We start from the raw sequence: 6,015 nt of genomic DNA on the forward strand, positions 1-6,015 counted from the left end.
TAGGTCCCTATTATATCTTTTCCCTCTCACCCTAAAACTATGACCTCTAGTTTTGGACTGCCCCACCCCAGGGAAAAGACTTTGTCTATTTACCCTACCCATGACTCCCATGATTTTATAAACCTCCAGAAGGTCACCCCTCAGCCTCCATGCTCCAGGGAAAACAGCCCCAGCCTGTTCAGCCCCTCCCTGTGGCTCCAATCCTCTAACCCTGGCAGCATCCTTGTAAATCTTTTCTGAACCCTTTCAAGTTTCAAAACATCCTTCCGATAGGAAGGAGACCAGAATTGCACACAATATTCCAAAAGTGGCCTAACCAATGTCCTGTACAGCCGCCACATGTCCTCCCAATTCGTATACTCAATGCTCTGACCAATAAAGGAAAGCATACCAAATGCCTTCTTCACTATCCTATCTACCCACAACTCTACTTTCAAGGAAATATGAACCTGCACTCCAAGGTCTCTTTGTTCAGACACACTCCCCAGGACCTTACCATTATGTGTATCAGTTCCACTCTGATTTGCTTTTCCAAAAATACAGCACCTCGCACTTATCTAAATTAAACTCCATCTGCTACTCATCAGCCTATTGGCCCATTTGATCAAGATCCCATTGTACTCTGAGGTAATCTTCTTCATTGTCCACTACACCTCCAATTTTGATGTCATCTGCAAACTTACTAACCATACCTCCCGTGTGCACATACAAATCATTTATAAATGATGAAAAGCAGTAGACCCAGCACCGATCCTTGTGGCACCCCACTGGTTACAGGCCTTCACTCTGAAAAGCAACTCTCCATCACCACTCTCTGTCTTCTTCCTTTGAGCTAGTTCTGTATCCAAATGGCTAATTCCTTCTCTATTCCATGAGATTTAACCTTGCTAACCGGTCTCCCATGAGGTACTTTGTCAAACACATTATGAGACATGATTTCCCACACACAAAGCCATGTTGACTATCCCTAATCAGTCTTTGCCTTTCCAAATACATGTACATCCTATCCCTCAGGATTGTCTCCAACAACTTGCCCACCACTGATGTCAGGCTCACCGGTATATAGTTCCCTCGTTTGTCCTTACCACCTTTCTTAAACAGTGGCACCACGTTAGCCAACCTCCAATCTTCCGGCACCTCACCTGTGACTATCAATGATACAAATATCTCAGCAAGAGACCCAGCAATCACTTCCCCACCTTCCCACAGAGTTCTAGGGTACACCTGATCAACTTATGGGGATTTATCCACTTTTATGTGTTTTAATAATTGTTTCTTTCCCAAGATATTCACATGTGACCTTGAACGATACAGTGTTCATGCAAATTGCTTAACTTTTCAATAGCATTCACCCTTAGTCATATTAAAATATTGATTGCATGTTTTATTTTAAGAAAGAAAATCCATCAAAGGGAAAAAGTCATTGACAGAAACATGTTTTATCCCATTTAAGGGGCGTAACAAAAAAGAAAGTACTTTCAACCCAGTAGATATGGAGAAACTGTTCACGCTCATAAAGGGATTGACAACCAGACGGAACAGTTTTAAAGTGTTTAATGAAAAGATGCAGATGTGAGGAGAGAAAGCTTTTTTCACACAGCAAGGAGTTAGGGCCAGGAAGTGTGGGGGAAGCAGGTTCAAATGAGGCATTCTAGGCAGCATTAGGTGATTAATTGGAAACACTGTGCAAGGCTTATGGGGAAAAGGCAGGAAATGATCACAAAAAGAAAATGCTTGGAGACCCAGTGCAAACATGGTGAACTGAATGACCTCCTTCTACGGAGAGGAAGAAGAAAAACCTTGCAGAACCAATTTTTTTTTTTGCACAACATAAAGATGCTCCATCTCTTTTGAAATTTGTGTCACAAGTAGACAGGGTGGTTGAGAAGGCATTGAGAGTGCTTGCCTTCATTGCTCAGATCTTTTGAGTCCAGGAATTGGGACGTCATGTTGAGGTTGTACAGGATGTTGGTGAGGCCTCTTCTGCAGTACTGTGTTCTGGAGGTTGCCTTGTTGTAGGAAGTCTATTATTAAGCTGGAGAGGGTTATAGTCATGAATGAAGTGTTTGAGATACAAAAATAGACTGGAAAGACTGGGATTTTTTCACTGGAGTGGAGGAGGTTGAGGGGTGACTTTATAGATGATTATAAAATTATGAGGAGGACAGATAAGATGAATGACAAAGATCTTTTCCTAGGGTGGAGGAGTTCAAAACTAGAGGGCAAGTTTCTAAGATGCGAGGAGAAAGATTCATAAAGGAGATGAGGGACAGATTCTTTTAAAACAGTGCGGCTCTTGTGTGGATTAAACTGACAGAAATTAGTGGATGCAGGTACAGTCACAATGTTTAAAAGACACTTAGATAAGTTCATGAATAGGACAGGTTTGGAGGGATATGGGCCAAACATAGGCAGGTGGGACTAGTTTAGTTTGGGAACCTGTTTGGCATTGACTGACAGGACCAAAGGGTTGGTTTCTTTGCTGTATAACTGTTTTTTTAAGAGTCCAAGGGTGAAACGAGTCTTTATAAACAATCACATGCTGACAGAACAACAGTCCAGACCAGAGAAAGGCAACCAGCCAAAGCAACTTTCGTTCTGGGCCTTTAATTCTCCTGGCATAAGATGGTCACATTGGAACAGTCCAGGTGACAATGCATACAACAATAACATCTGAAAGCGCATCACACTCTTTAACAGCCAGCTTATGAATACCTGAAGTGAAATTTCAATTTAGCAAGACAGAGCCTTTTTAAATGAATTAACTCACCCAAATTTGTGGTGCTGCTAAATCCATAGAGATCACGCATTTGGTTCGTTCCTTTTGGAGAAAGAGTTGAGAGGCCTGTCCTTTCAGCGTTCCAGTTGAGGGACGACTAAAAGATCTTCTGTTGGCTTTTTTTGATAACTGTAACATTATGGCACTTTTCACGACAATTACATTTTATGTCAGAACAACAGAATTCCCCAATTTTTCCTGAGTACTGAGCCATTAAATTAAATTTAGGTCATTTGTAAACTACCAAGACAAATCCAAATGCAGTTATCATCAAGTGTTTCCATTTTGCTTGGACACTGGGGTAGGAAATGATAAAGAGTGTCTTTCCCTTGAATGGTGGAAGTGCAGCTGGTTTGGATTATGCAGTCAAATGATAGCTCAGTTAACTGGATTGTTTGCATGATTGCAATCAGCTTTGATTATATTGAAGGCGCAACTGAGGCAAATTGTCTTGTTTCTCCTTCCATTAGACCCTGGAGAGTTTTCTCCACCAACACCAGCCATCACATCTACCTTGACGTCTGTGACTTCAGGGTCCAGTGCTTTTGGAAAATTGGCTCTTAAACCTAAATACAATCATTTGAATGTGCCAATTTCCTTTTTTAAAATAACTAGCATCACAAAAACCTAAACCTATTTCACCTCCAGCCGTTCTAATATTGCTGCTACTTAAATAGATTTTGTTTAACATAAACTCGAGAGAACAGAAACAGTCTGAATGTGTGATGGCTTCAGTTTTAGTGGAAAGTGTTTGAAATTCTGTCCTTGAAAGAGCTTTACATGCAAGTCATCAATTCTGCTGCTGTTACAGTAAATCCAAGAAATATGGTGTAGCAGCAACATGTGGGAATAAATCTTCACCTGCATAAGTAAAGAATGGAAGAAATGTAGGGTTGCAAGTAGGAGGCATTGCCTGAATTCCAAATATATTCTCCTGGAGTGAAAAGTGTCGGGGAGCTATCAAAGGAAGTTATCCCATGGTGAGATGGAAAGGAATACTGATTTTGATTCTGTGCCAGGTCACAAACCCAACTACCCTTTATTTTCTGGAGATGGTGAGTTAAGGCCTTCGTGGAAGATGAATAAAGATGACTATTGACTACAGCCAAAATGGTGAGCAGACTGACAGTTACATGAGGTGTGAAATTTTATATCAGAGTAACAAGGTGTGGAAACAAATGCCTCCCTAAAGTTACTGCTGTCAATTTTGAGTTTTAAAATCTTCTAGGCAAAGATGGGTTTAGTGCCACTGGCCCAGCAAATAGTGAGACTTTATTTTGGGATGTTTTATTGTCACAGTTTGCACAGAATTTTCTGTGGATTTTAGGAATATTTTCACTCATGCTAAATGGGGGTAGCTGTCAGTACAAGACTTTTCACTTGTAACTCTCACACATTGTGGTAAAGTTGATCAGATTAGAACTTGGTTTTGTTATACTAATATAGCAGGCAAGTTTATTTAGGTGACTACAAAGAATTATGAACACAGGCCAGTTCATCACAAAAACTAGCCTCCCATCCATTGACTCTGTTTATACTTCCCACTGTCTTGGGAAAGCAATCAAAGTAATCAAAGACCACTCCCACCCTAGTTATTTGAAAACACGTACCAACAGATTCAAGGACAGCTTCTTCTCTGCTGTTATCAGACCTTTGAACAGACATCTCAAAAGTTAGTTTTGATCTCCCTCTCTGCAACTGTAACACTGTATTCTGCACTCTGTTCTGCTACTCTGATGCACTTTGTATTGTACGATCTGTCCGGATAGCATACAAAACAACACTTTTCACTATATCTCAGTACATGTGGCAACAATAAATCAAATTCAAACTCATTGTCTCTGCCATCATTTTATTGTCACAGTTATCCACCTGAACCACCCAGATTCACTGTCACCAATCTTTCTTGCTGTTATTAGTCTGGGCTACTAATACCGTCTAGATAGTCTGAATCTTGATGAACAGGTTTATTATGTCTTAATCAGGAGATAGTTACATTATATCCAGGGGGCCCCTCTTGTGGTGCAGTGATAGTGTCCCTACCCCTGAACCAAGACATCCAGGTTCAAGCCTCATCTGCTCCATAGGTGTGTAATAACATCTCTGAATAGCTTGTTTAGAAAAAAATAGGTTAAGCATAAAATAAAGCTTTTATCAAAGGGCTCTTGTAGTGCAGTAGTAGTGTTCCTCCCTCTGAGCTAGAAGACTTGGGTTCAAGTCCCACATGCCTGAATAGGTTGATTAGAAAATACACAGTTACATTATGTCTCGGTTACATAATGGTCTCTTATGAAGCATTAGGCTCAGCTTACTCTTAAGTTCACATTACAGTGACAAAAACATTCTTGCACCACATTGGTAACAAATCCAGCATTAAAGACTGGTGAGATCATCCCAGGAATGATCCCTTGCATCCTAATTGGTAGATCTTAGTTACAATATCAGTTAAGCTAGGGAACTACGGGGCAACTTTTTCACACAGAGGGTGGTGCGTGTATAGAATGAGCTGCCAGAAGAAATGGTGGAGGCTGGTACAACTATATTTATAAGGCATCTGGATGGGTATTTGAATAGGAAGGGTTTAGAGGGATATGGGCCAAGTGCTGGCAAATGGGACTACATTTGGTTAGGATATCTGGTCAGCATGGACAAGTTGGACCAAAGAGTCTGTTTCCATGCTGTACATCTCTATGACTCTATGACTGCCTTAAAGAACATTTAAGGACTTATCTTTTTTATTCTTAATAGGGTCTAATCATATTGAGTTTTTTTTTATTCACGTGGGCTTTGCTGGGTGGGTCAGCAATTATTTTGGCCGTTGTACCCTTGAGAAGATGGTGTGGAATAATCTTCTGGGGCAGCTGCAATCCATGTGTTTTAGGTAAGCTCACAATGTCATTTAAGGAGGGAGTTCCATGATTTTGACCCATTGAGACTGAAGGATCAACAATACATTAGATTAGATTACATTACATTACAGTGTGGAAACAGGCCCTTCGGCCCAACAAGTCCACACCGACCCGCCGAAGCGCAACCCACCCATATCCCTGACATTTACCCCTTACCTAACACTAAGGGCAATTTAGCATGTCCAATTCACCTAACCTGCACATCTTTGGACTGTGGCGGGAATTGAACCCGGGTCTCCGGCGCTGTGAGGCAGCAGTGCTAACCACTGCGCCACCGTGCCGCCCACATATTCCAAGTCAAGATGATGAGTGGTTTGGAGAGGAGCT

General features: G+C 41.2%; 1 long non-coding RNA gene across 1 annotated transcript in view; it reads right to left on the reverse strand.

Moving 5' to 3' along the window:
• LOC122542651 overlaps window positions 1-3,048 on the reverse strand; it is an 84,507-nt gene extending 81,459 nt beyond the window's left edge. Inside the window, exon 1 of the long non-coding RNA XR_006309847.1 lies at window positions 2,771-3,048. This is a non-coding gene — a long non-coding RNA (uncharacterized LOC122542651). The remainder of the gene's footprint in view (window positions 1-2,770) is intronic.
• Between the last annotated feature and the right edge of the window lie 2,967 nt (window positions 3,049-6,015).

Source organism: Chiloscyllium plagiosum, chromosome 40 (genome assembly GCF_004010195.1).
Source record: "Chiloscyllium plagiosum isolate BGI_BamShark_2017 chromosome 40, ASM401019v2, whole genome shotgun sequence".
NCBI lineage: Eukaryota > Metazoa > Chordata > Chondrichthyes > Orectolobiformes > Hemiscylliidae > Chiloscyllium > Chiloscyllium plagiosum.